Source organism: Schistocerca americana, chromosome 2, assembly GCF_021461395.2.
Source record: "Schistocerca americana isolate TAMUIC-IGC-003095 chromosome 2, iqSchAmer2.1, whole genome shotgun sequence".
NCBI lineage: Eukaryota > Metazoa > Arthropoda > Insecta > Orthoptera > Acrididae > Schistocerca > Schistocerca americana.
This window is the reverse complement of record NC_060120.1, coordinates 352,612,008-352,639,099: the sequence shown is the minus strand read 5'-3', so window position 1 is coordinate 352,639,099 and position 27,092 is coordinate 352,612,008. Positions and strand designations below refer to the sequence as shown.

Sequence of the window (27,092 nt, the reverse complement as noted above, 5' to 3'; positions counted from 1 at the left end):
GGAAAGCCAGTAGCAAGCGCACTTGAAGTAGCCCTGAAGAACCGGATTATAAATTTTGCCAGCCATAATGGAGCTAGGGGCGTTCTCAGTTACCAAATACCGGTGCAATAAGAGAGCTACAGTATTTGACAGTAAAATGACGCCCTATCCGTCTAGCATACAACATTGCTTGTCTCTGCATACGCGGACGTGAGGTCATCTCGGAAATGAAATCCGAAATATAGATTAAAATTGTTGTGTTCCCGCCCGGCATCGAACCGGGCACCTTCTGCGTGTAAAGCAGACGTGATAACCGCTACACCACGGAAACGACGGTTCTTTTCATGTACCACCCGGAGACTCGTAATAGCAACAGTTTTTCTTCTGTGTTAGCAAGGGCATCGGCTACGAGCTCCCTCCGATTCGTGAAGTTCCTGCAGTAAAAGACGTCGATGAAAACAATCCAACCGCGACAGACAGGGAGAACGCTGGCTGAGCTGCAGCCCTACATGGTGAGACCATCAAAGGTGGCGTCATTCACATGCAGTGCGTTTTCGGAACGAATAGGCTCGTTGGTCTAGGGGTATGATTCCTGCTTCGGGTGCAGGAGGTCCCGGGTTCAAATCCCGGACGAGCCCTTGCGTTTTGTACAACGGTGTGGTAACAAATCGCATGGCGGCGGCTGTTTCGCGCATTTCCAGGCCTCCAAGTCAGCGCTAAAATCCGACAACCAGTTCTGAAACCGTTTCATGTTTCATTTGAGCCATGTGCACCCTGCTGATGGAACGTTTGAAGTTGATTTAAATGGTCACAGTAGAGATCGTAGCAAGTGTCTTGCTGAGTGCGACGAAAACGGGTTTCCGCCCGCAATCGAGCCGGGGACCTTCTGCGTGTTCGGCACGGCGCCTGGGCTCGGCGGCAGCTGCTGCTCTTTCCTTCCTTACGAGATACCGTCGATTCGCGCAGTCGTTATTGCAAAAGATGTCACCAAAGGCAATCGCTTCGTTAGCGGCACTTTGCCTGGGCTCGGCGGCAGCTCTACATGGAGGCACCAGCAGCCCAGCCAGGCCGCCGCCGCCACCGGTGCGCCACAGCGCAAGGAGCCGGCGGCCGCCCTGCAATGCCCCTGTCGTTGCATATTCCACCCGCCCCATATCCTCTCCATGTCTGACTCACTACCCCAAATGACACTGCAGTCGACGTGCTTATTACTATCGCATTTGGAAGAACCAAGGCGCAGTATTCTAGTGTCGAACCGGTACTGCAAATTGGGATTAAGCAAAAATTTATTGTGTGGTCGAGCGACAGCCTCGGCTCGCTCTTCCTACATGATCGCTTCTTGTGCGGAATAATTCCTAGCTCGCCGATGGCTTCGGAGTTGGTCTTCTCGAAGTTTTGCTTTCGCACTGCATTCCACAATCTTTTCGTTATGAGTTGTGTGCTTCGGTTTCCCGACTTTCTTGTGTTTAGTGCGTTTGGCTTCTCTTAACCCTTAGCCACCGCTTGCCGAAATTTCCACACTATCATCTGTCGATCTGCAGAGCTCGATGAAGGCATCGCGGCCGTTCCTGAGCTCGTGGAACGGTCGAATCTGTAGTTGTTTCCAGATCTCTCCCACACAACGGACTCCCAGAAGCTTGGATTACAGAAGTACGCCACTACTCCCAGCCGGAGATTCACGATTGAAAGCAGAATGACATGAGCTACACGCAGCTCCGATTTTTTTTTTTTTTGTGTCTGACCTACTTTGAAAGACATTGTAGTCGATTTTCTTACTACTATCGCTGTTGGAAACCAGGTGATAACCGCACAGTATTTTAGAGACGATCAGGTAATGAAAATTTAGAATAAGTAAAACAGTATCAAAAGAAGTTGTGTGGTGGAGCAGCACATGCAATTCACGCTTCCTAGATAATCGTTACTGCATAGAATAATTCTTTTGTCTGCGGCGTCTTCAGTATCCGTCTTCTGGAAATTTTGCTTGCAGTACATTTTGCAATCTTTTCGTTATGAGTTGGTGCTTGGTTTCCCGATGTTCTTTTGTTTAGTGCATTCGCCTCCTCTTAACCCTGAGAAAGCACATACCGAAACTGAGGCACTGCCGGCTGTTCATAAGCAGTGCTCGATGAAGTTATTTCGCTTTTTATTCGTTGCCTTTAATATTCTTCTCAACAGTGGTGAGTGCTGCCTGCAGAAAGCGTTTATCTTGCGAATTCGCGTGAAAGTTTGTGTTCCCTGTGAGGCCCGCTACTTGGGATTAACTTGACTGCTCCAGCCAGGTGGCTCGTTGGTCTAGGGGTATGATTCCTGCTTTGGGTGCAGGAGGTCCCGGGTTCAAATCCCGGACGAGCCCTGCCATTTTGATCGTGCTGAAGCGTAGGTGGAACTCAGCCCCGGTTGCAGCTCCTCAATGAAGAGTAGATGCCTGTTATAGCACGTGGATATAACAAGAATGCGGCGCCAGTAAAGTACGTAGGTGGAATTCGGTAGAAAGGCAGACGGTAATTTTGCATGCAACGGAAAACAAGGTTGTCTTTGCGGGATATGTGCACCGTGAGTGGAGATTCAGCTTAATTGTGCGACAGTCTACCCTCATCTTACTAGCGACGGCAACAACCAAGGGGTGGCATGTAAGATTGATCGTGGCTAAGAGTTTCTGATTATTAGTTAGTATCACACTTTGACAGAGCTGTGACAAGGCGAGTAGGGTGAGCTCAGGAAAGCCAGTAGCAAGCGCACTTGAAGTAGCCCTGAAGAACCGGATTATAAATTTTGCCAGCCATAATGGAGCTAGGGGCGTTCTCAGTTACCAAATACCGGTGCAATAAGAGAGCTACAGTATTTGACAGTAAAATGACGCCCTATCCGTCTAGCATACAACATTGCTTGTCTCTGCATACGCGGACGTGAGGTCATCTCGGAAATGAAATCCGAAATATAGATTAAAATTGTTGTGTTCCCGCCCGGCATCGAACCGGGCACCTTCTGCGTGTAAAGCAGACGTGATAACCGCTACACCACGGAAACGACGGTTCTTTTCATGTACCACCCGGAGACTCGTAATAGCAACAGTTTTTCTTCTGTGTTAGCAAGGGCATCGGCTACGAGCTCCCTCCGATTCGTGAAGTTCCTGCAGTAAAAGACGTCGATGAAAACAATCCAACCGCGACAGACAGGGAGAACGCTGGCTGAGCTGCAGCCCTACATGGTGAGACCATCAAAGGTGGCGTCATTCACATGCAGTGCGTTTTCGGAACGAATAGGCTCGTTGGTCTAGGGGTATGATTCCTGCTTCGGGTGCAGGAGGTCCCGGGTTCAAATCCCGGACGAGCCCTTGCGTTTTGTACAACGGTGTGGTAACAAATCGCATGGCGGCGGCTGTTTCGCGCATTTCCAGGCCTCCAAGTCAGCGCTAAAATCCGACAACCAGTTCTGAAACCGTTTCATGTTTCATTTGAGCCATGTGCACCCTGCTGATGGAACGTTTGAAGTTGATTTAAATGGTCACAGTAGAGATCGTAGCAAGTGTCTTGCTGAGTGCGACGAAAACGGGTTTCCGCCCGCAATCGAGCCGGGGACCTTCTGCGTGTTCGGCACGGCGCCTGGGCTCGGCGGCAGCTGCTGCTCTTTCCTTCCTTACGAGATACCGTCGATTCGCGCAGTCGTTATTGCAAAAGATGTCACCAAAGGCAATCGCTTCGTTAGCGGCACTTTGCCTGGGCTCGGCGGCAGCTCTACATGGAGGCACCAGCAGCCCAGCCAGGCCGCCGCCGGCACCGGTGCGCCACAGCGCAAGGAGCCGGCGGCCGCCCTGCAATGCCCCTGTCGTTGCATATTCCACCCGCCCCATATCCTCTCCATGTCTGACTCACTACCCCAAATGACACTGCAGTCGACGTGCTTATTACTATCGCTTTTGGAAGAACCAAGGCGCAGTATTCTAGTGTCGAACCGGTACTGCAAATTGGGATTAAGCAAAAATTTATTGTGTGGTCGAGCGACAGCCTCGGCTCGCTCTTCCTACATGATCGCTTTTTGTGCGGAATAATTCCTAGCTCGCCGATGGCTTCAGAGTTGGTCTTCTCGAAGTTTTGCTTTCGCACTGCATTCCGCAATCTTTTCGTTATGAGTTGTGTGCTTCGGTTTCCCCGACTTTCTTGTGTTTAGTGCGTTTGGCTTCGCTTAAACCTTAGCCACCGCTTGCCGAAATTTCTACACTATCATCTGTCGATCTGCAGAGCTCGATGAAGGCATCGCGGCCGTTCCTGAGCTCGTGGAACGGTCGAATCTGTAGTTGTTTCCAGATCTCCCCCACACAACGGCCTCCCAGAAGCTTGGATTACAGAAGTACGCCACTACTCCCAGCCGGAGATTCTCGATTGAAAGCAGAATGACATGAGCTACACGCAGCTCCGATTTTTTTTTTTTTTTGTGTCTGACCTACTTTGAAAGACTTTGTAGTCGATTTACTTACTACTATCGCTGTTGGAAACCAGGTGATAACTGCACAATATTTTAGAGACGATCAGGTAATGAAAATTTAGAATAAGTAAAACAGTATCAAAAGAAGTTGTGTGGTGGAGCAGCACATGCAATTCACGCTTCCTAGATAATCGTTACTGCATAGAATAATTCTTTTGTCTGCGGCGTCTTCAGTATCCGTCTTCTGGAAATTTTGCTTGCAGTATATTGTGCAATTTTTTCGTTATGAGTTGGTGCTTGGTTTCCCGATGTTCTTTTGTTTAGTGCATTCGCCTTCTCTTAACCCTGAGAAACCACATACCGAAACTGAGGCACTGCTGGCTGTTCATAAGCAGTGCTCGATGAAGTTATTTCGCTTTTTATTCGTTGCCTTTAATATTCTTCTCATCAGTGGTGAGTGCTGCCTGCAGAAAGCGTTTATCTTGCGAATTCGCGTGAAAGTTTGTGTTCCCTGTGAGGCCCACTACTTGGGATTAACTTGACTGCTCTAGCCAGGTGGCTCGTTGGTCTAGGGGTATGATTCCTGCTTTGGGTGCAGGAGGTCCCGGGTTCAAATCCCGGACGAGCCCTGCCATTTTGACCGTGCTGAAGAGTAGGTGGAACTCAGCCCCGGTTGCAGCTCCTCAATGAAGAGTAGACGCCTGTTATAGCACGTGGATATAACAAGAATGCGGCACCAGTAAAGTACGTAGGTGGAATTCGGTAGAAAGGCAGACGGTAATTTTGCATGCAACGGAAAACAAGGTTGTCTTTGCGGGATATGTGCACCGTGAGTGGAGATTCAGCTTAATTGTGCGACAGTCTACCCTCATCTTACTAGCGACGGCAACAACCAAGGGGTGGCATGTAAGATTGAGCGTGGCTAAGAGTTTCTCATTATTAGTTAGCATCACACTTTGACAGAGCTGTGACAAGGCGAGTAGGGTGAGCTCAGGAAAGCCAGTAGCAAGCGCACTTGAAGTAGCCCTGAAGAACCGGATTATAAATTTTGCCAGCCATAATGGAGCTAGGGGCGTTCTCAGTTACCAAATACCGGCGCAATAAGAGAGCAACAGTATTTGACAGTAAAATGACGCCCTATCCGTCTAGCATACAACATTGCTTGTCTCTGCATACGCGGACGTGAGGTCATCTCGGAAATGAAATCCGAAATATAGATTAAAATTGTTGTGTTCCCGCCCGGGATCGAACCGGGGACCTTCTGCGTGTAAAGCAGACGTGATAACCGCTACACCACGGAAACGACGGTTCTTTTCATGTACCACCCGGAGACTCGTAATAGCAACAGTTTTTCTTCTGTGTTAGCAAGGGCATCGGCTACGAGCTCCCTCCGATTCGTGAAGTTCCTGTAGTAAAAAACGTCGATGGAAACAATCCAACCGCGACAGACAGGGAGAACGCTGGCTGAGCTGCAGCCCTACATGGTGAGACCATCAAAGGTGGCGTCATTCACATGCAGTGCGTTTTCGGAACGAATAGGCTCGTTGGTCTAGGGGTATGATTCCTGCTTCGGGTGCAGGAGGTCCCGGGTTCAAATCCCGGACGAGCCCTTGCGTTTTGTACAACGGTGTGGTAACAAATCGCATGGCGGCGGCTGTTTCGCGCATTTCCAGGCCTCCAAGTCAGCGCTAAAATCCGACAACCAGTTCTGAAACCGTTTCATGTTTCATTTGAGCCATGTGCACCCTGCTGATGGAACGTTTGAAGTTGATTTAAATGGTCACAGTAGAGATCGTAGCAAGTGTCTTGCTGAGTGCGACGAAAACGGGTTTCCGCCCGCAATCGAGCCGGGGACCTTCTGCGTGTTCGGCACGGCGCCTGGGCTCGGCGGCAGCTGCTGCTCTTTCCTTCCTTACGAGATACCGTCGATTCGCGCAGTCGTTATTGCAAAAGATGTCACCAAAGGCAATCGCTTCGTTAGCGGCACTTTGCCTGGGCTCGGCGGCAGCTCTACATGGAGGCACCAGCAGCCCAGCCAGGCCGCCGCCGGCACCGGTGCGCCACAGCGCAAGGAGCCGGCGGCCGCCCTGCAATGCCCCTGTCGTTGCATATTCCACCCGCCCCATATCCTCTCCATGTCTGACTCACTACCCCAAATGACACTGCAGTCGACGTGCTTATTACTATCGCTTTTGGAAGAACCAAGGCGCAGTATTCTAGTGTCGAACCGGTACTGCAAATTGGGATTAAGCAAAAATTTATTGTGTGGTCGAGCGACAGCCTCGGCTCGCTCTTCCTACATGATCGCTTTTTGTGCGGAATAATTCCTAGCTCGCCGATGGCTTCAGAGTTGGTCTTCTCGAAGTTTTGCTTTCGCACTGCATTCCGCAATCTTTTCGTTATGAGTTGTGTGCTTCGGTTTCCCCGACTTTCTTGTGTTTAGTGCGTTTGGCTTCGCTTAAACCTTAGCCACCGCTTGCCGAAATTTCTACACTATCATCTGTCGATCTGCAGAGCTCGATGAAGGCATCGCGGCCGTTCCTGAGCTCGTGGAACGGTCGAATCTGTAGTTGTTTCCAGATCTCCCCCACACAACGGCCTCCCAGAAGCTTGGATTACAGAAGTACGCCACTACTCCCAGCCGGAGATTCTCGATTGAAAGCAGAATGACATGAGCTGCACGCAGCTCCGATTTTTTTTTTTTGTGTCTGACCTACTTTGAAAGACTTTGTAGTTGATTTACTTACTACTATCGCTGTTGGAAACCAGGTGATAACCGCACAATATTTTAGAGACGATCAGGTAATGAAAATTTAGAATAAGTAAAACAGTATCAAAAGAAGTTGTGTGGTGGAGCAGCACATGCAATTCACGCTTCCTAGATAATCGTTACTGCATAGAATAATTCTTTTGTCTGCGGCGTCTTCAGTATCCGTCTTCTGGAAATTTTGCTTGCAGTATATTGTGCAATCTTTTCGTTATGAGTTGGTGCTTGGTTTCCCGATGTTCTTTTGTTTAGTGCATTCGCCTTCTCTTAACCCTGAGAAACCACATACCGAAACTGAGGCACTGTTGGCTGTTCATAAGCAGTGCTCGATGAAGTTATTTCGCTTTTTATTCGTTGCCTTTAATATTCTTCTCATCAGTGGTGAGTGCTGCCTGCAGAAAGCGTTTATCTTGCGAATTCGCGTGAAAGTTTGTGTTCCCTGTGAGGCCCACTACTTGGGATTAACTTGACTGCTCTAGCCACGTGGCTCGTTGGTCTAGGGGTATGATTCCTGCTTTGGGTGCAGGAGGTCCCGGGTTCAAATCCCGGACGAGCCCTGCCATTTTGACCGTGCTGAAGAGTAGGTGGAACTCAGCCCCGGTTGCAGCTCCTCAATGAAGAGTAGACGCCTGTTATAGCACGTGGATATAACAAGAATGCGGCACCAGTAAAGTACGTAGGTGGAATTCGGTAGAAAGGCAGACGGTTATTTTGCATGCAACGGAAAACAAGGTTGTCTTTGCGGGATATGTGCACCGTGAGTGGAGATTCAGCTTAATTGTGCGACAGTCTACCCTCATCTTACTAGCGACGGCAACAACCAAGGGGTGGCATGTAAGATTGAGCGTGGCTAAGAGTTTCTCATTATTAGTTAGCATCACACTTTGACAGAGCTGTGACAAGGCGAGTAGGGTGAGCTCAGGAAAGCCAGTAGCAAGCGCACTTGAAGTAGCCCTGAAGAACCGGATTATAAATTTTGCCAGCCATAATGGAGCTAGGGGCGTTCTCAGTTACCAAATACCGGCGCAATAAGAGAGCAACAGTATTTGACAGTAAAATGACGCCCTATCCGTCTAGCATACAACATTGCTTGTCTCTGCATACGCGGACGTGAGGACATCTCGGAAATGAAATCCGAAATATAGATTACAATTGTTGTGTTCCCGCCCGGGATCGAACCGGGGACCTTCTGCGTGTAAAGCAGACGTGATAACCGCTACACCACGGAAACGACGGTTCTTTTCATGTACCACCCGGAGACTCGTAATAGCAACAGTTTTTCTTCTGTGTTAGCAAGGGCATCGGCTACGAGCTCCCTCCGATTCGTGAAGTTCCTGTAGTAAAAAACGTCGATGGAAACAATCCAACCGCGACAGACAGGGAGAACGCTGGCTGAGCTGCAGCCCTACATGGTGAGACCATCAAAGGTGGCGTCATTCACATGCAGTGCGTTTTCGGAACGAATAGGCTCGTTGGTCTAGGGGTATGATTCCTGCTTCGGGTGCAGGAGGTCCCGGGTTCAAATCCCGGACGAGCCCTTGCGTTTTGTACAACGGTGTGGTAACAAATCGCATGGCGGCGGCTGTTTCGCGCATTTCCAGGCCTCCAAGTCAGCGCTAAAATCCGACAACCAGTTCTGAAACCGTTTCATGTTTCATTTGAGCCATGTGCACCCTGCTGATGGAACGTTTGAAGTTGATTTAAATGGTCACAGTAGAGATCGTAGCAAGTGTCTTGCTGAGTGCGACGAAAACGGGTTTCTGCCCGCAATCGAGCCGGGGACCTTCTGCGTGTTCGGCACGGCGCCTGGGCTCGGCGGCAGCTGCTGCTCTTTCCTTCCTTACGAGATACCGTCGATTCGCGCAGTCGTTATTGCAAAAGATGTCACCAAAGGCAATCGCTTCGTTAGCGGCACTTTGCCTGGGCTCGGCGGCAGCTCTACATGGAGGCACCAGCAGCCCAGCCAGGCCGCCGCCGGCACCGGTGCGCCACAGCGCAAGGAGCCGGCGGCCGCCCTGCAATGCCCCTGTCGTTGCATATTCCACCCGCCCCATATCCTCTCCATGTCTGACTCACTACCCCAAATGACACTGCAGTCGACGTGCTTATTACTATCGCTTTTGGAAGAACCAAGGCGCAGTATTCTAGTGTCGAACCGGTACTGCAAATTGGGATTAAGCAAAAATTTATTGTGTGGTCGAGCGACAGCCTCGGCTCGCTCTTCCTACATGATCGCTTTTTGTGCGGAATAATTCCTAGCTCGCCGATGGCTTCAGAGTTGGTCTTCTCGAAGTTTTGCTTTCGCACTGCATTCCGCAATCTTTTCGTTATGAGTTGTGTGCTTCGGTTTCCCCGACTTTCTTGTGTTTAGTGCGTTTGGCTTCGCTTAAACCTTAGCCACCGCTTGCCGAAATTTCTACACTATCATCTGTCGATCTGCAGAGCTCGATGAAGGCATCGCGGCCGTTCCTGAGCTCGTGGAACGGTCGAATCTGTAGTTGTTTCCAGATCTCCCCCACACAACGGCCTCCCAGAAGCTTGGATTACAGAAGTACGCCACTACTCCCAGCCGGAGATTCTCGATTGAAAGCAGAATGACATGAGCTGCACGCAGCTCCGATTTTTTTTTTTTTGTGTCTGACCTACTTTGAAAGACTTTGTAGTCGATTTACTTACTACTATCGCTGTTGGAAACCAGGTGATAACCGCACAATATTTTAGAGACGATCAGGTAATGAAAATTTAGAATAAGTAAAACAGTATCAAAAGAAGTTGTGTGGTGGAGCAGCACATGCAATTCACGCTTCCTAGATAATCGTTACTGCATAGAATAATTCTTTTGTCTGCGGCGTCTTCAGTATCCGCCTTCTGGAAATTTTGCTTGCAGTATATTGTGCAATCTTTTCGTTATGAGTTGGTGCTTGGTTTCCCGATGTTCTTTTGTTTAGTGCATTCGCCTTCTCTTAACCCTGAGAAACCACATACCGAAACTGAGGCACTGCTGGCTGTTCATAAGCAGTGCTCGATGAAGTTATTTCGCTTTTTATTCGTTGCCTTTAATATTCTTCTCATCAGTGGTGAGTGCTGCCTGCAGAAAGCGTTTATCTTGCGAATTCGCGTGAAAGTTTGTGTTCCCTGTGAGGCCCACTACTTGGGATTAACTTGACTGCTCTAGCCAGGTGGCTCGTTGGTCTAGGGGTATGATTCCTGCTTTGGGTGCAGGAGGTCCCGGGTTCAAATCCCGGACGAGCCCTGCCATTTTGACCGTGCTGAAGAGTAGGTGGAACTCAGCCCCGGTTGCAGCTCCTCAATGAAGAGTAGACGCCTGTTATAGCACGTGGATATAACAAGAATGCGGCACCAGTAAAGTACGTAGGTGGAATTCGGTAGAAAGGCAGACGGTTATTTTGCATGCAACGGAAAACAAGGTTGTCTTTGCGGGATATGTGCACCGTGAGTGGAGATTCAGCTTAATTGTGCGACAGTCTACCCTCATCTTACTAGCGACGGCAACAACCAAGGGGTGGCATGTAAGATTGAGCGTGGCTAAGAGTTTCTCATTATTAGTTAGCATCACACTTTGACAGAGCTGTGACAAGGCGAGTAGGGTGAGCTCAGGAAAGCCAGTAGCAAGCGCACTTGAAGTAGCCCTGAAGAACCGGATTATAAATTTTGCCAGCCATAATGGAGCTAGGGGCGTTCTCAGTTACCAAATACCGGCGCAATAAGAGAGCAACAGTATTTGACAGTAAAATGACGCCCTATCCGTCTAGCATACAACATTGCTTGTCTCTGCATACGCGGACGTGAGGTCATCTCGGAAATGAAATCCGAAACATAGATTAAAATTGTTGTGTTCCCGCCCGGGATCGAACCGGGGACCTTCTGCGTGTAAAGCAGACGTGATAACCGCTACACCACGGAAACGACGGTTCTTTTCATGTACCACCCGGAGACTCGTAATAGCAACAGTTTTTCTTCTGTGTTAGCAAGGGCATCGGCTACGAGCTCCCTCCGATTCGTGAAGTTCCTGTAGTAAAAAACGTCGATGGAAACAATCCAACCGCGACAGACAGGGAGAACGCTGGCTGAGCTGCAGCCCTACATGGTGAGACCATCAAAGGTGGCGTCATTCACATGCAGTGCGTTTTCGGAACGAATAGGCTCGTTGGTCTAGGGGTATGATTCCTGCTTCGGGTGCAGGAGGTCCCGGGTTCAAATCCCGGACGAGCCCTTGCGTTTTGTACAACGGTGTGGTAACAAATCGCATGGCGGCGGCTGTTTCGCGCATTTCCAGGCCTCCAAGTCAGCGCTAAAATCCGACAACCAGTTCTGAAACCGTTTCATGTTTCATTTGAGCCATGTGCACCCTGCTGATGGAACGTTTGAAGTTGATTTAAATGGTCACAGTAGAGATCGTAGCAAGTGTCTTGCTGAGTGCGACGAAAACGGGTTTCCGCCCGCAATCGAGCCGGGGACCTTCTGCGTGTTCGGCACGGCGCCTGGGCTCGGCGGCAGCTGCTGCTCTTTCCTTCCTTACGAGATACCGTCGATTCGCGCAGTCGTTGTTGCAAAAGATGTCACCAAAGGCAATCGCTTCGTTAGCGGCACTTTGCCTGGGCTCGGCGGCAGCTCTACATGGAGGCACCAGCAGCCCAGCCAGGCCGCCGCCGGCACCGGTGCGCCACAGCGCAAGGAGCCGGCGGCCGCCCTGCAATGCCCCTGTCGTTGCATATTCCACCCGCCCCATATCCTCTCCATGTCTGACTCACTACCCCAAATGACACTGCAGTCGACGTGCTTATTACTATCGCTTTTGGAAGAACCAAGGCGCAGTATTCTAGTGTCGAACCGGTACTGCAAATTGGGATTAAGCAAAAATTTATTGTGTGGTCGAGCGACAGCCTCGGCTCGCTCTTCCTACATGATCGCTTTTTGTGCGGAATAATTCCTAGCTCGCCGATGGCTTCAGAGTTGGTCTTCTCGAAGTTTTGCTTTCGCACTGCATTCCGCAATCTTTTCGTTATGAGTTGTGTGCTTCGGTTTCCCCGACTTTCTTGTGTTTAGTGCGTTTGGCTTCGCTTAAACCTTAGCCACCGCTTGCCGAAATTTCTACACTATCATCTGTCGATCTGCAGAGCTCGATGAAGGCATCGCGGCCGTTCCTGAGCTCGTGGAACGGTCGAATCTGTAGTTGTTTCCAGATCTCCCCCACACAACGGCCTCCCAGAAGCTTGGATTACAGAAGTACGCCACTACTCCCAGCCGGAGATTCTCGATTGAAAGCAGAATGACATGAGCTGCACGCAGCTCCGATTTTTTTTTTTTTGTGTCTGACCTACTTTGAAAGACTTTGTAGTCGATTTACTTACTACTATCGCTGTTGGAAACCAGGTGATAACCGCACAATATTTTAGAGACGATCAGGTAATGAAAATTTAGAATAAGTAAAACAGTATCAAAAGAAGTTGTGTGGTGGAGCAGCACATGCAATTCACGCTTCCTAGATAATCGTTACTGCATAGAATAATTCTTTTGTCTGCGGCGTCTTCAGTATCCGTCTTCTGGAAATTTTGCTTGCAGTATATTGTGCAATCTTTTCGTTATGAGTTGGTGCTTGGTTTCCCGATGTTCTTTTGTTTAGTGCATTCGCCTTCTCTTAACCCTGAGAAACCACATACCGAAACTGAGGCACTGCTGGCTGTTCATAAGCAGTGCTCGATGAAGTTATTTCGCTTTTTATTCGTTGCCTTTAATATTCTTCTCATCAGTGGTGAGTGCTGCCTGCAGAAAGCGTTTATCTTGCGAATTCGCGTGAAAGTTTGTGTTCCCTGTGAGGCCCACTACTTGGGATTAACTTGACTGCTCTAGCCAGGTGGCTCGTTGGTCTAGGGGTATGATTCCTGCTTTGGGTGCAGGAGGTCCCGGGTTCAAATCCCGGACGAGCCCTGCCATTTTGACCGTGCTGAAGAGTAGGTGGAACTCAGCCCCGGTTGCAGCTCCTCAGTGAAGAGTAGACGCCTGTTATAGCACGTGGATATAACAAGAATGCGGCACCAGTAAAGTACGTAGGTGGAATTCGGTAGAAAGGCAGACGGTTATTTTGCATGCAACGGAAAACAAGGTTGTCTTTGCGGGATATGTGCACCGTGAGTGGAGATTCAGCTTAATTGTGCGACAGTCTACCCTCATCTTACTAGCGACGGCAACAACCAAGGGGTGGCATGTAAGATTGAGCGTGGCTAAGAGTTTCTCATTATTAGTTAGCATCACACTTTGACAGAGCTGTGACAAGGCGAGTAGGGTGAGCTCAGGAAAGCCAGTAGCAAGCGCACTTGAAGTAGCCCTGAAGAACCGGATTATAAATTTTGCCAGCCATAATGGAGCTAGGGGCGTTCTCAGTTACCAAATACCGGCGCAATAAGAGAGCAACAGTATTTGACAGTAAAATGACGCCCTATCCGTCTAGCATACAACATTGCTTGTCTCTGCATACGCGGACGTGAGGTCATCTCGGAAATGAAATCCGAAATATAGATTAAAATTGTTGTGTTCCCGCCCGGGATCGAACCGGGGACCTTCCGCGTGTAAAGCAGACGTGATAACCGCTACACCACGGAAACGACGGTTCTTTTCATGTACCACCCGGAGACTCGTAATAGCAACAGTTTTTCTTCTGTGTTAGCAAGGGCATCGGCTACGAGCTCCCTCCGATTCGTGAAGTTCCTGTAGTAAAAAACGTCGATGGAAACAATCCAACCGCGACAGACAGGGAGAACGCTGGCTGAGCTGCAGCCCTACATGGTGAGACCATCAAAGGTGGCGTCATTCACATGCAGTGCGTTTTCGGAACGAATAGGCTCGTTGGTCTAGGGGTATGATTCCTGCTTCGGGTGCAGGAGGTCCCGGGTTCAAATCCCGGACGAGCCCTTGCGTTTTGTACAACGGTGTGGTAACAAATCGCATGGCGGCGGCTGTTTCGCGCATTTCCAGGCCTCCAAGTCAGCGCTAAAATCCGACAACCAGTTCTGAAACCGTTTCATGTTTCATTTGAGCCATGTGCACCCTGCTGATGGAACGTTTGAAGTTGATTTAAATGGTCACAGTAGAGATCGTAGCAAGTGTCTTGCTGAGTGCGACGAAAACGGGTTTCCGCCCGCAATCGAGCCGGGGACCTTCTGCGTGTTCGGCACGGCGCCTGGGCTCGGCGGCAGCTGCTGCTCTTTCCTTCCTTACGAGATACCGTCGATTCGCGCAGTCGTTATTGCAAAAGATGTCACCAAAGGCAATCGCTTCGTTAGCGGCACTTTGCCTGGGCTCGGCGGCAGCTCTACATGGAGGCACCAGCAGCCCAGCCAGGCCGCCGCCGGCACCGGTGCGCCACAGCGCAAGGAGCCGGCGGCCGCCCTGCAATGCCCCTGTCGTTGCATATTCCACCCGCCCCATATCCTCTCCATGTCTGACTCACTACCCCAAATGACACTGCAGTCGACGTGCTTATTACTATCGCTTTTGGAAGAACCAAGGCGCAGTATTCTAGTGTCGAACCGGTACTGCAAATTGGGATTAAGCAAAAATTTATTGTGTGGTCGAGCGACAGCCTCGGCTCGCTCTTCCTACATGATCGCTTTTTGTGCGGAATAATTCCTAGCTCGCCGATGGCTTCAGAGTTGGTCTTCTCGAAGTTTTGCTTTCGCACTGCATTCCGCAATCTTTTCGTTATGAGTTGTGTGCTTCGGTTTCCCCGACTTTCTTGTGTTTAGTGCGTTTGGCTTCGCTTAAACCTTAGCCACCGCTTGCCGAAATTTCTACACTATCATCTGTCGATCTGCAGAGCTCGATGAAGGCATCGCGGCCGTTCCTGAGCTCGTGGAACGGTCGAATCTGTAGTTGTTTCCAGATCTCCCCCACACAACGGCCTCCCAGAAGCTTGGATTACAGAAGTACGCCACTACTCCCAGCCGGAGATTCTCGATTGAAAGCAGGATGACATGAGCTACACGCAGCTCCGATTTTTTTTTTTTTTGTGTCTGACCTACTTTGAAAGACTTTGTAGTCGATTTACTTACTACTATCGCTGTTGGAAACCAGGTGATAACCGCACAATATTTTAGAGACGATCAGGTAATGAAAATTTAGAATAAGTAAAACAGTATCAAAAGAAGTTGTGTGGTGGAGCAGCACATGCAATTCAAGCTTCCTAGATAATCGTTACTGCATAGAATAATTCTTTTGTCTGCGGCGTCTTCAGTATCCGTCTTCTGGAAATTTTGCTTGCAGTATATTGTGCAATCTTTTCGTTATGAGTTGGTGCTTGGTTTCCCGATGTTCTTTTGTTTAGTGCATTCGCCTTCTCTTAACCCTGAGAAACCACATACCGAAACTGAGGCACTGCTGGCTGTTCATAAGCAGTGCTCGATGAAGTTATTTCGCTTTTTATTCGTTGCCTTTAATATTCTTCTCATCAGTGGTGAGTGCTGCCTGCAGAAAGCGTTTATCTTGCGAATTCGCGTGAAAGTTTGTGTTCCCTGTGAGGCCCACTACTTGGGATTAACTTGACTGCTCTAGCCAGGTGGCTCGTTGGTCTAGGGGTATGATTCCTGCTTTGGGTGCAGGAGGTCCCGGGTTCAAATCCCGGACGAGCCCTGCCATTTTGACCGTGCTGAAGAGTAGGTGGAACTCAGCCCCGGTTGCAGCTCCTCAATGAAGAGTAGACGCCTGTTATAGCACGTGGATATAACAAGAATGCGGCACCAGTAAAGTACGTAGGTGGAATTCGGTAGAAAGGCAGACGGTTATTTTGCATGCAACGGAAAACAAGGTTGTCTTTGCGGGATATGTGCACCGTGAGTGGAGATTCAGCTTAATTGTGCGACAGTCTACCCTCATCTTACTAGCGACGGCAACAACCAAGGGGTGGCATGTAAGATTGAGCGTGGCTAAGAGTTTCTCATTATTAGTTAGCATCACACTTTGACAGAGCTGTGACAAGGCGAGTAGGGTGAGCTCAGGAAAGCCAGTAGCAAGCGCACTTGAAGTAGCCCTGAAGAACCGGATTATAAATTTTGCCAGCCATAATGGAGCTAGGGGCGTTCTCAGTTACCAAATACCGGCGCAATAAGAGAGCAACAGTATTTGACAGTAAAATGACGCCCTATCCGTCTAGCATACAACATTGCTTGTCTCTGCATACGCGGACGTGAGGTCATCTCGGAAATGAAATCCGAAATATAGATTAAAATTGTTGTGTTCCCGCCCGGGATCGAACCGGGGACCTTCTGCGTGTAAAGCAGACGTGATAACCGCTACACCACGGAAACGACGGTTCTTTTCATGTACCACCCGGAGACTCGTAATAGCAACAGTTTTTCTTCTGTGTTAGCAAGGGCATCGGCTACGAGCTCCCTCCGATTCGTGAAGTTCCTGTAGTAAAAAACGTCGATGGAAACAATCCAACCGCGACAGACAGGGAGAACGCTGGCTGAGCTGCAGCCCTACATGGTGAGACCATCAAAGGTGGCGTCATTCACATGCAGTGCGTTTTCGGAACGAATAGGCTCGTTGGTCTAGGGGTATGATTCCTGCTTCGGGTGCAGGAGGTCCCGGGTTCAAATCCCGGACGAGCCCTTGCGTTTTGTACAACGGTGTGGTAACAAATCGCATGGCGGCGGCTGTTTCGCGCATTTCCAGGCCTCCAAGTCAGCGCTAAAATCCGACAACCAGTTCTGAAACCGTTTCATGTTTCATTTGAGCCATGTGCACCCTGCTGATGGAACGTTTGAAGTTGATTTAAATGGTCACAGTAGAGATCGTAGCAAGTGTCTTGCTGAGTGCGACGAAAACGGGTTTCCGCCCGCAATCGAGCCGGGGACCTTCTGCGTGTTCGGCACGGCGCCTGGGCTCGGCGGCAGCTGCTGCTCTTTCCTTCCTTACGAGATACCGTCGATTCGCGCAGTCGTTATTGCAAAAGATGTCACCAAAGGCAATCGCTTCGTTAGCGGCACTTTGCCTGGGCTCGGCGGCAGCTCTACATGGAGGCACCAGCAGCCCAGCCAGGCCGCCGCCGGCACCGGTGCGCCACAGCGCAAGGAGCCGGCGGCCGCCCTGCAATGCCCCTGTCGTTGCATATTCCACCCGCCCCATATCCTCTCCATGTCTGACTCACTACCCCAAATGACACTGCAGTCGACGTGCTTATTACTATCGCTTTTGGAAGAACCAAGGCGCAGTATTCTAGTGTCGAACCGGTACTGCAAATTGGGATTAAGCAAAAATTTATTGTGTGGTCGAGCGACAGCCTCGGCTCGCTCTTCCTACATGATCGCTTTTTGTGCGGAATAATTCCTAGCTCGCCGATGGCTTCAGAGTTGGTCTTCTCGAAGTTTTGCTTTCGCACTGCATTCCGCAATCTTTTCGTTATGAGTTGTGTGCTTCGGTTTCCCCGACTTTCTTGTGTTTAGTGCGTTTGGCTTCGCTTAAACCTTAGCCACCGCTTGCCGAAATTTCTACACTATCATCTGTCGATCTGCAGAGCTCGATGAAGGCATCGCGGCCGTTCCTGAGCTCGTGGAACTGTCGAATCTGTAGTTGTTTCCAGATCTCCCCCACACAACGGCCTCCCAGAAGCTTGGATTACAGAAGTACGCCACTACTCCCAGCCGGAGATTCTCGATTGAAAGCAGGATGACATGAGCTACACGCAGCTCCGATTTTTTTTTTTTTTGTGTCTGACCTACTTTGAAAGACTTTGTAGTCGATTTACTTACTACTATCGCTGTTGGAAACCAGGTGATAACCGCACAATATTTTAGAGACGATCAGGTAATGAAAATTTAGAATAAGTAAAACAGTATCAAAAGAAGTTGTGTGGTGGAGCAGCACATGCAATTCAAGCTTCCTAGATAATCGTTACTGCATAGAATAATTCTTTTGTCTGCGGCGTCTTCAGTATCCGTCTTCTGGAAATTTTGCTTGCAGTATATTGTGCAATCTTTTCGTTATGAGTTGGTGCTTGGTTTCCCGATGTTCTTTTGTTTAGTGCATTCGCCTTCTCTTAACCCTGAGAAACCACATACCGAAACTGAGGCACTGCTGGCTGTTCATAAGCAGTGCTCGATGAAGTTATTTCGCTTTTTATTCGTTGCCTTTAATATTCTTCTCATCAGTGGTGAGTGCTGCCTGCAGAAAGCGTTTATCTTGCGAATTCGCGTGAAAGTTTGTGTTCCCTGTGAGGCCCACTACTTGGGATTAACTTGACTGCTCTAGCCAGGTGGCTCGTTGGTCTAGGGGTATGATTCCTGCTTTGGGTGCAGGAGGTCCCGGGTTCAAATCCCGGACGAGCCCTGCCATTTTGACCGTGCTGAAGAGTAGGTGGAACTCAGCCCCGGTTGCAGCTCCTCAATGAAGAGTAGACGCCTGTTATAGCACGTGGATATAACAAGAATGCGGCACCAGTAAAGTACGTAGGTGGAATTCGGTAGAAAGGCAGACGGTAATTTTGCATGCAACGGAAAACAAGGTTGTCTTTGCGGGATATGTGCACCGTGAGTGGAGATTCAGCTTAATTGTGCGACAGTCTACCCTCATCTTACTAGCGACGGCAACAACCAAGGGGTGGCATGTAAGATTGAGCGTGGCTAAGAGTTTCTCATTATTAGTTAGCATCACACTTTGACAGAGCTGTGACAAGGCGAGTAGGGTGAGCTCAGGAAAGCCAGTAGCAAGCGCACTTGAAGTAGCCCTGAAGAACCGGATTATAAATTTTGCCAGCCATAATGGAGCTAGGGGCGTTCTCAGTTACCAAATACCGGCGCAATAAGAGAGCAACAGTATTTGACAGTAAAATGACGCCCTATCCGTCTAGCATACAACATTGCTTGTCTCTGCATACGCGGACGTGAGGTCATCTCGGAAATGAAATCCGAAATATAGATTAAAATTGTTGTGTTCCCGCCCGGGATCGAACCGGGGACCTTCTGCGTGTAAAGCAGACGTGATAACCGCTACACCACGGAAACGACGGTTCTTTTCATGTACCACCCGGAGACTCGTAATAGCAACAGTTTTTCTTCTGTGTTAGCAAGGGCATCGGCTACGAGCTCCCTCCGATTCGTGAAGTTCCTGTAGTAAAAAACGTCGATGGAAACAATCCAACCGCGACAGACAGGGAGAACGCTGGCTGAGCTGCAGCCCTACATGGTGAGACCATCAAAGGTGGCGTCATTCACATGCAGTGCGTTTTCGGAACGAATAGGCTCGTTGGTCTAGGGGTATGATTCCTGCTTCGGGTGCAGGAGGTCCCGGGTTCAAATCCCGGACGAGCCCTTGCGTTTTGTACAACGGTGTGGTAACAAATCGCATGGCGGCGGCTGTTTCGCGCATTTCCAGGCCTCCAAGTCAGCGCTAAAATCCGACAACCAGTTCTGAAACCGTTTCATGTTTCATTTGAGCCATGTGCACCCTGCTGATGGAACGTTTGAAGTTGATTTAAATGGTCACAGTAGAGATCGTAGCAAGTGTCTTGCTGAGTGCGACGAAAACGGGTTTCCGCCCGCAATCGAGCCGGGGACCTTCTGCGTGTTCGGCACGGCGCCTGGGCTCGGCGGCAGCTGCTGCTCTTTCCTTCCTTACGAGATACCGTCGATTCGCGCAGTCGTTATTGCAAAAGATGTCACCAAAGGCAATCGCTTCGTTAGCGGCACTTTGCCTGGGCTCGGCGGCAGCTCTACATGGAGGCACCAGCAGCCCAGCCAGGCCGCCGCCGGCACCGGTGCGCCACAGCGCAAGGAGCCGGCGGCCGCCCTGCAATGCCCCTGTCGTTGCATATTCCACCCGCCCCATATCCTCTCCATGTCTGACTCACTACCCCAAATGACACTGCAGTCGACGTGCTTATTACTATCGCTTTTGGAAGAACCAAGGCGCAGTATTCTAGTGTCGAACCGGTACTGCAAATTGGGATTAAGCAAAAATTTATTGTGTGGTCGAGCGACAGCCTCGGCTCGCTCTTCCTACATGATCGCTTTTTGTGCGGAATAATTCCTAGCTCGCCGATGGCTTCAGAGTTGGTCTTCTCGAAGTTTTGCTTTCGCACTGCATTCCGCAATCTTTTCGTTATGAGTTGTGTGCTTCGGTTTCCCCGACTTTCTTGTGTTTAGTGCGTTTGGCTTCGCTTAAACCTTAGCCACCGCTTGCCGAAATTTCTACACTATCATCTGTCGATCTGCAGAGCTCGATGAAGGCATCGCGGCCGTTCCTGAGCTCGTGGAACGGTCGAATCTGTAGTTGTTTCCAGATCTCCCAAACACAACGGCCTCCCAGAAGCTTGGATTACAGAAGTACGCCACTACTCCCAGCCGGAGATTCTCGATTGAAAGCAGAATGACATGAGCTACACGCAGCTCCGATTTTTTTTTTTTTTTTTGTGTCTGACCTACTTTGAAAGACTTTGTAGTCGATTTACTTACTACTATCGCTGTTGGAAACCAGGTGATAACCGCACAATATTTTAGAGACGATCAGGTAATGAAAATTTAGAATAAGTAAAACAGTATCAAAAGAAGTTGTGTGGTGGAGCAGCACATGCAATTCACGCTTCCTAGATAATCGTTACTGCATAGAATAATTCTTTTGTCTGCGGCGTCTTCAGTATCCGTCTTCTGGAAATTTTGCTTGCAGTATATTGTGCAATCTTTTCGTTATGAGTTGGTGCTTGGTTTCCCGATGTTCTTTTGTTTAGTGCATTCGCCTTCTCTTAACCCTGAGAAACCACATACCGAAACTGAGGCACTGCTGGCTGTTCATAAGCAGTGCTCGATGAAGTTATTTCGCTTTTTATTCGTTGCCTTTAATATTCTTCTCATCAGTGGTGAGTGCTGCCTGCAGAAAGCGTTTATCTTGCGAATTCGCGTGAAAGTTTGTGTTCCCTGTGAGGCCCACTACTTGGGATTAACTTGACTGCTCTAGCCAGGTGGCTCGTTGGTCTAGGGGTATGATTCCTGCTTTGGGTGCAGGAGGTCCCGGGTTCAAATCCCGGACGAGCCCTGCCATTTTGACCGTGCTGAAGAGTAGGTGGAACTCAGCCCCGGTTGCAGCTCCTCAATGAAGAGTAGACGCCTGTTATAGCACGTGGATATAACAAGAATGCGGCACCAGTAAAGTACGTAGGTGGAATTCGGTAGAAAGGCAGTTGGTAATTTTGCATGCAACGGAAAACAAGGTTGTCTTTGCGGGATATGTGCACCGTGAGTGGAGATTCAGCTTAATTGTGCGACAGTCTACCCTCATCTTACTAGCGACGGCAACAACCAAGGGGTGGCATGTAAGATTGAGCGTGGCTAAGAGTTTCTCATTATTAGTTAGCATCACACTTTGACAGAGCTGTGACAAGGCGAGTAGGGTGAGCTCAGGAAAGCCAGTAGCAAGCGCACTTGAAGTAGCCCTGAAGAACCGGATTATAAATTTTGCCAGCCATAATGGAGCTAGGGGCGTTCTCAGTTACCAAATACCGGCGCAATAAGAGAGCAACAGTATTTGACAGTAAAATGACGCCCTATCCGTCTAGCATACAACATTGCTTGTCTCTGCATACGCGGACGTGAGGTCATCTCGGAAATGAAATCCGAAATATAGATTAAAATTGTTGTGTTCCCGCCCGGGATCGAACCGGGGACCTTCTGCGTGTAAAGCAGACGTGATAACCGCTACACCACGGAAACGACGGTTCTTTTCATGTACCACCCGGAGACTCGTAATAGCAACAGTTTTTCTTCTGTGTTAGCAAGGGCATCGGCTACGAGCTCCCTCCGATTCGTGAAGTTCCTGTAGTAAAAAACGTCGATGGAAACAATCCAACCGCGACAGACAGGGAGAACGCTGGCTGAGCTGCAGCCCTACATGGTGAGACCATCAAAGGTGGCGTCATTCACATGCAGTGCGTTTTCGGAACGAATAGGCTCGTTGGTCTAGGGGTATGATTCCTGCTTCGGGTGCAGGAGGTCCCGGGTTCAAATCCCGGACGAGCCCTTGCGTTTTGTACAACGGTGTGGTAACAAATCGCATGGCGGCGGCTGTTTCGCGCATTTCCAGGCCTCCAAGTCAGCGCTAAAATCCGACAACCAGTTCTGAAACCGTTTCATGTTTCATTTGAGCCATGTGCACCCTGCTGATGGAACGTTTGAAGTTGATTTAAATGGTCACAGTAGAGATCGTAGCAAGTGTCTTGCTGAGTGCGACGAAAACGGGTTTCCGCCCGCAATCGAGCCGGGGACCTTCTGCGTGTTCGGCACGGCGCCTGGGCTCGGCGGCAGCTGCTGCTCTTTCCTTCCTTACGAGATACCGTCGATTCGCGCAGTCGTTATTGCAAAAGATGTCACCAAAGGCAATCGCTTCGTTAGCGGCACTTTGCCTGGGCTCGGCGGCAGCTCTACATGGAGGCACCAGCAGCCCAGCCAGGCCGCCGCCGGCACCGGTGCGCCACAGCGCAAGGAGCCGGCGGCCGCCCTGCAATGCCCCTGTCGTTGCATATTCCACCCGCCCCATATCCTCTCCATGTCTGACTCACTACCCCAAATGACACTGCAGTCGACGTGCTTATTACTATCGCTTTTGGAAGAACCAAGGCGCAGTATTCTAGTGTCGAACCGGTACTGCAAATTGGGATTAAGCAAAAATTTATTGTGTGGTCGAGCGACAGCCTCGGCTCGCTCTTCCTACATGATCGCTTTTTGTGCGGAATAATTCCTAGCTCGCCGATGGCTTCAGAGTTGGTCTTCTCGAAGTTTTGCTTTCGCACTGCATTCCGCAATCTTTTCGTTATGAGTTGTGTGCTTCGGTTTCCCCGACTTTCTTGTGTTTAGTGCGTTTGGCTTCGCTTAAACCTTAGCCACCGCTTGCCGAAATTTCTACACTATCATCTGTCGATCTGCAGAGCTCGATGAAGGCATCGCGGCCGTTCCTGAGCTCGTGGAACGGTCGAATCTGTAGTTGTTTCCAGATCTCCCAAACACAACGGCCTCCCAGAAGCTTGGATTACAGAAGTACGCCACTACTCCCAGCCGGAGATTCTCGATTGAAAGCAGAATGACATGAGCTACACGCAGCTCCGATTTTTTTTTTTTTTTTTGTGTCTGACCTACTTTGAAAGACTTTGTAGTCGATTTACTTACTACTATCGCTGTTGGAAACCAGGTGATAACCGCACAATATTTTAGAGACGATCAGGTAATGAAAATTTAGAATAAGTAAAACAGTATCAAAAGAAGTTGTGTGGTGGAGCAGCACATGCAATTCACGCTTCCTAGATAATCGTTACTGCATAGAATAATTCTTTTGTCTGCGGCGTCTTCAGTATCCGTCTTCTGGAAATTTTGCTTGCAGTATATTGTGCAATCTTTTCGTTATGAGTTGGTGCTTGGTTTCCCGATGTTCTTTTGTTTAGTGCATTCGCCTTCTCTTAACCCTGAGAAACCACATACCGAAACTGAGGCACTGCTGGCTGTTCATAAGCAGTGCTCGATGAAGTTATTTCGCTTTTTATTCGTTGCCTTTAATATTCTTCTCATCAGTGGTGAGTGCTGCCTGCAGAAAGCGTTTATCTTGCGAATTCGCGTGAAAGTTTGTGTTCCCTGTGAGGCCCACTACTTGGGATTAACTTGACTGCTCTAGCCAGGTGGCTCGTTGGTCTAGGGGTATGATTCCTGCTTTGGGTGCAGGAGGTCCCGGGTTCAAATCCCGGACGAGCCCTGCCATTTTGACCGTGCTGAAGAGTAGGTGGAACTCAGCCCCGGTTGCAGCTCCTCAATGAAGAGTAGACGCCTGTTATAGCACGTGGATATAACAAGAATGCGGCACCAGTAAAGTACGTAGGTGGAATTCGGTAGAAAGGCAGTTGGTAATTTTGCATGCAACGGAAAACAAGGTTGTCTTTGCGGGATATGTGCACCGTGAGTGGAGATTCAGCTTAATTGTGCGACAGTCTACCCTCATCTTACTAGCGACGGCAACAACCAAGGGGTGGCATGTAAGATTGAGCGTGGCTAAGAGTTTCTCATTATTAGTTAGCATCACACTTTGACAGAGCTGTGACAAGGCGAGTAGGGTGAGCTCAGGAAAGCCAGTAGCAAGCGCACTTGAAGTAGCCCTGAAGAACCGGATTATAAATTTTGCCAGCCATAATGGAGCTAGGGGCGTTCTCAGTTACCAAATACCGGCGCAATAAGAGAGCAACAGTATTTGACAGTAAAATGACGCCCTATCCGTCTAGCATACAACATTGCTTGTCTCTGCATACGCGGACGTGAGGTCATCTCGGAAATGAAATCCGAAATATAGATTAAAATTGTTGTGTTCCCGCCCGGGATCGAACCGGGGACCTTCTGCGTGTAAAGCAGACGTGATAACCGCTACACCACGGAAACGACGGTTCTTTTCATGTACCACCCGGAGACTCGTAATAGCAACAGTTTTTCTTCTGTGTTAGCAAGGGCATCGGCTACGAGCTCCCTCCGATTCGTGAAGTTCCTGTAGTAAAAAACGTCGATGGAAACAATCCAACCGCGACAGACAGGGAGAACGCTGGCTGAGCTGCAGCCCTACATGGTGAGACCATCAAAGGTGGCGTCATTCACATGCAGTGCGTTTTCGGAACGAATAGGCTCGTTGGTCTAGGGGTATGATTCCTGCTTCGGGTGCAGGAGGTCCCGGGTTCAAATCCCGGACGAGCCCTTGCGTTTTGTACAACGGTGTGGTAACAAATCGCATGGCGGCGGCTGTTTCGCGCATTTCCAGGCCTCCAAGTCAGCGCTAAAATCCGACAACCAGTTCTGAAACCGTTTCATGTTTCATTTGAGCCATGTGCACCCTGCTGATGGAACGTTTGAAGTTGATTTAAATGGTCACAGTAGAGATCGTAGCAAGTGTCTTGCTGAGTGCGACGAAAACGGGTTTCCGCCCGCAATCGAGCCGGGGACCTTCTGCGTGTTCGGCACGGCGCCTGGGCTCGGCGGCAGCTGCTGCTCTTTCCTTCCTTACGAGATACCGTCGATTCGCGCAGTCGTTATTGCAAAAGATGTCACCAAAGGCAATCGCTTCGTTAGCGGCACTTTGCCTGGGCTCGGCGGCAGCTCTACATGGAGGCACCAGCAGCCCAGCCAGGCCGCCGCCGGCACCGGTGCGCCACAGCACAAGGAGCCGGCGGCCGCCCTGCAATGCCCCTGTCGTTGCATATTCCACCCGCCCCATATCCTCTCCATGTCTGACTCACTACCCCAAATGACACTGCAGTCGACGTGCTTATTACTATCGCTTTTGGAAGAACCAAGGCGCAGTATTCTAGTGTCAAACCGGTACTGCAAATTGGGATTAAGCAAAAATTTATTGTGTGGTCGAGCGACAGCCTCGGCTCGCTCTTCCTACATGATCGCTTTTTGTGCGGAATAATTCCTAGCTCGCCGATGGCTTCAGAGTTGGTGTTCTCGAAGTTTTGCTTTCGCACTGCATTCCGCAATCTTTTCGTTATGAGTTGTGTGCTTCGGTTTCCCCGACTTTCTTGTGTTTAGTGCGTTTGGCTTCGCTTAAACCTTAGCCACCGCTTGCCGAAATTTCTACACTATCATCTGTCGATCTGCAGAGCTCGATGAAGGCATCGCGGCCGTTCCTGAGCTCGTGGAACGGTCGAATCTGTAGTTGTTTCCAGATCTCCCCCACACAACGGCCTCCCAGAAGCTTGGATTACAGAAGTACGCCACTACTCCCAGCCGGAGATTCTCGATTGAAAGCAGAATGACATGAGCTACACGCAGCTCCGATTTTTTTTTTTTTGTGTCTGACCTACTTTGAAAGACTTTGTAGTCGATTTACTTACTACTATCGCTGTTGGAAACCAGGTGATAACCGCACAATATTTTAGAGACGATCAGGTAATGAAAATTTAGAATAAGTAAAACAGTATCAAAAGAAGTTGTGTGGTGGAGCAGCACATGCAATTCACGCTTCCTAGATAATCGTTACTGCATAGAATAATTCTTTTGTCTGCGGCGTCTTCAGTATCCGTCTTCTGGAAATTTTGCTTGCAGTATATTGTGCAATCTTTTCGTTATGAGTTGGTGCTTGGTTTCCCGATGTTCTTTTGTTTAGTGCATTCGCCTTCTCTTAACCCTGAGAAACCACATACCGAAACTGAGGCACTGCTGGCTGTTCATAAGCAGTGCTCGATGAAGTTATTTCGCTTTTTATTCGTTGCCTTTAATATTCTTCTCATCAGTGGTGAGTGCTGCCTGCAGAAAGCGTTTATCTTGCGAATTCGCGTGAAAGTTTGTGTTCCCTGTGAGGCCCACTACTTGGGATTAACTTGACTGCTCTAGCCAGGTGGCTCGTTGGTCTAGGGGTATGATTCCTGCTTTGGGTGCAGGAGGTCCCGGGTTCAAATCCCGGACGAGCCCTGCCATTTTGACCGTGCTGAAGAGTAGGTGGAACTCAGCCCCGGTTGCAGCTCCTCAATGAAGAGTAGACGCCTGTTATAGCACGTGGATATAACAAGAATGCGGCACCAGTAAAGTACGTAGGTGGAATTCGGTAGAAAGGCAGACGGTAATTTTGCATGCAACGGAAAACAAGGTTGTCTTTGCGGGATATGTGCACCGTGAGTGGAGATTCAGCTTAATTGTGCGACAGTCTACCCTCATCTTACTAGCGACGGCAACAACCAAGGGGTGGCATGTAAGATTGAGCGTGGCTAAGAGTTTCTCATTATTAGTTAGCATCACACTTTGACAGAGCTGTGACAAGGCGAGTAGGGTGAGCTCAGGAAAGCCAGTAGCAAGCGCACTTGAAGTAGCCCTGAAGAACCGGATTATAAATTTTGCCAGCCATAATGGAGCTAGGGGCGTTCTCAGTTACCAAATACCGGCGCAATAAGAGAGCAACA

The 27,092-nt window shown here is 49.5% G+C and overlaps 30 non-coding genes across 30 annotated transcripts; 20 read left to right on the top strand and 10 right to left on the bottom strand.

The window, feature by feature from the left end:
* Positions 1-237: 237 nt before the first annotated feature.
* Trnav-uac lies at positions 238-310 on the bottom strand. The gene has a single exon. It is a non-coding gene; the product is annotated as a tRNA-Val (tRNA).
* A 235-nt stretch (positions 311-545) lies between these two features.
* Positions 546-617, top strand: Trnap-cgg. Its single transcript has one exon. It is a non-coding gene; the product is annotated as a tRNA-Pro (tRNA).
* Positions 618-2,260: 1,643 nt separating this feature from the next.
* On the top strand, positions 2,261-2,332 carry Trnap-ugg. The gene has a single exon. It is a non-coding gene; the product is annotated as a tRNA-Pro (tRNA).
* Positions 2,333-2,933: 601 nt separating this feature from the next.
* On the bottom strand, positions 2,934-3,006 carry Trnav-uac. Its single transcript has one exon. It is a non-coding gene; the product is annotated as a tRNA-Val (tRNA).
* A 235-nt stretch (positions 3,007-3,241) lies between these two features.
* Positions 3,242-3,313, top strand: Trnap-cgg. Its single transcript has one exon. It is a non-coding gene; the product is annotated as a tRNA-Pro (tRNA).
* A 1,645-nt stretch (positions 3,314-4,958) lies between these two features.
* Positions 4,959-5,030, top strand: Trnap-ugg. The gene has a single exon. It is a non-coding gene; the product is annotated as a tRNA-Pro (tRNA).
* Positions 5,031-5,631: 601 nt separating this feature from the next.
* On the bottom strand, positions 5,632-5,704 carry Trnav-uac. The gene has a single exon. It is a non-coding gene; the product is annotated as a tRNA-Val (tRNA).
* A 235-nt stretch (positions 5,705-5,939) lies between these two features.
* Trnap-cgg lies at positions 5,940-6,011 on the top strand. Its single transcript has one exon. It is a non-coding gene; the product is annotated as a tRNA-Pro (tRNA).
* Positions 6,012-7,653: 1,642 nt separating this feature from the next.
* Trnap-ugg lies at positions 7,654-7,725 on the top strand. The gene has a single exon. It is a non-coding gene; the product is annotated as a tRNA-Pro (tRNA).
* A 601-nt stretch (positions 7,726-8,326) lies between these two features.
* Trnav-uac lies at positions 8,327-8,399 on the bottom strand. Its single transcript has one exon. It is a non-coding gene; the product is annotated as a tRNA-Val (tRNA).
* Positions 8,400-8,634: 235 nt separating this feature from the next.
* On the top strand, positions 8,635-8,706 carry Trnap-cgg. Its single transcript has one exon. It is a non-coding gene; the product is annotated as a tRNA-Pro (tRNA).
* Positions 8,707-10,349: 1,643 nt separating this feature from the next.
* On the top strand, positions 10,350-10,421 carry Trnap-ugg. The gene has a single exon. It is a non-coding gene; the product is annotated as a tRNA-Pro (tRNA).
* A 601-nt stretch (positions 10,422-11,022) lies between these two features.
* On the bottom strand, positions 11,023-11,095 carry Trnav-uac. Its single transcript has one exon. It is a non-coding gene; the product is annotated as a tRNA-Val (tRNA).
* A 235-nt stretch (positions 11,096-11,330) lies between these two features.
* Positions 11,331-11,402, top strand: Trnap-cgg. Its single transcript has one exon. It is a non-coding gene; the product is annotated as a tRNA-Pro (tRNA).
* Positions 11,403-13,045: 1,643 nt separating this feature from the next.
* Positions 13,046-13,117, top strand: Trnap-ugg. The gene has a single exon. It is a non-coding gene; the product is annotated as a tRNA-Pro (tRNA).
* A 601-nt stretch (positions 13,118-13,718) lies between these two features.
* On the bottom strand, positions 13,719-13,791 carry Trnav-uac. The gene has a single exon. It is a non-coding gene; the product is annotated as a tRNA-Val (tRNA).
* A 235-nt stretch (positions 13,792-14,026) lies between these two features.
* On the top strand, positions 14,027-14,098 carry Trnap-cgg. Its single transcript has one exon. It is a non-coding gene; the product is annotated as a tRNA-Pro (tRNA).
* Positions 14,099-15,742: 1,644 nt separating this feature from the next.
* Positions 15,743-15,814, top strand: Trnap-ugg. Its single transcript has one exon. It is a non-coding gene; the product is annotated as a tRNA-Pro (tRNA).
* Positions 15,815-16,415: 601 nt separating this feature from the next.
* On the bottom strand, positions 16,416-16,488 carry Trnav-uac. Its single transcript has one exon. It is a non-coding gene; the product is annotated as a tRNA-Val (tRNA).
* A 235-nt stretch (positions 16,489-16,723) lies between these two features.
* On the top strand, positions 16,724-16,795 carry Trnap-cgg. The gene has a single exon. It is a non-coding gene; the product is annotated as a tRNA-Pro (tRNA).
* A 1,644-nt stretch (positions 16,796-18,439) lies between these two features.
* Trnap-ugg lies at positions 18,440-18,511 on the top strand. The gene has a single exon. It is a non-coding gene; the product is annotated as a tRNA-Pro (tRNA).
* Positions 18,512-19,112: 601 nt separating this feature from the next.
* On the bottom strand, positions 19,113-19,185 carry Trnav-uac. The gene has a single exon. It is a non-coding gene; the product is annotated as a tRNA-Val (tRNA).
* A 235-nt stretch (positions 19,186-19,420) lies between these two features.
* On the top strand, positions 19,421-19,492 carry Trnap-cgg. Its single transcript has one exon. It is a non-coding gene; the product is annotated as a tRNA-Pro (tRNA).
* A 1,647-nt stretch (positions 19,493-21,139) lies between these two features.
* On the top strand, positions 21,140-21,211 carry Trnap-ugg. Its single transcript has one exon. It is a non-coding gene; the product is annotated as a tRNA-Pro (tRNA).
* A 601-nt stretch (positions 21,212-21,812) lies between these two features.
* Trnav-uac lies at positions 21,813-21,885 on the bottom strand. Its single transcript has one exon. It is a non-coding gene; the product is annotated as a tRNA-Val (tRNA).
* A 235-nt stretch (positions 21,886-22,120) lies between these two features.
* Positions 22,121-22,192, top strand: Trnap-cgg. Its single transcript has one exon. It is a non-coding gene; the product is annotated as a tRNA-Pro (tRNA).
* A 1,647-nt stretch (positions 22,193-23,839) lies between these two features.
* Trnap-ugg lies at positions 23,840-23,911 on the top strand. Its single transcript has one exon. It is a non-coding gene; the product is annotated as a tRNA-Pro (tRNA).
* Positions 23,912-24,512: 601 nt separating this feature from the next.
* Trnav-uac lies at positions 24,513-24,585 on the bottom strand. Its single transcript has one exon. It is a non-coding gene; the product is annotated as a tRNA-Val (tRNA).
* Positions 24,586-24,820: 235 nt separating this feature from the next.
* On the top strand, positions 24,821-24,892 carry Trnap-cgg. Its single transcript has one exon. It is a non-coding gene; the product is annotated as a tRNA-Pro (tRNA).
* Positions 24,893-26,535: 1,643 nt separating this feature from the next.
* Positions 26,536-26,607, top strand: Trnap-ugg. The gene has a single exon. It is a non-coding gene; the product is annotated as a tRNA-Pro (tRNA).
* The last annotated feature ends 485 nt before the right edge of the window (positions 26,608-27,092 follow it).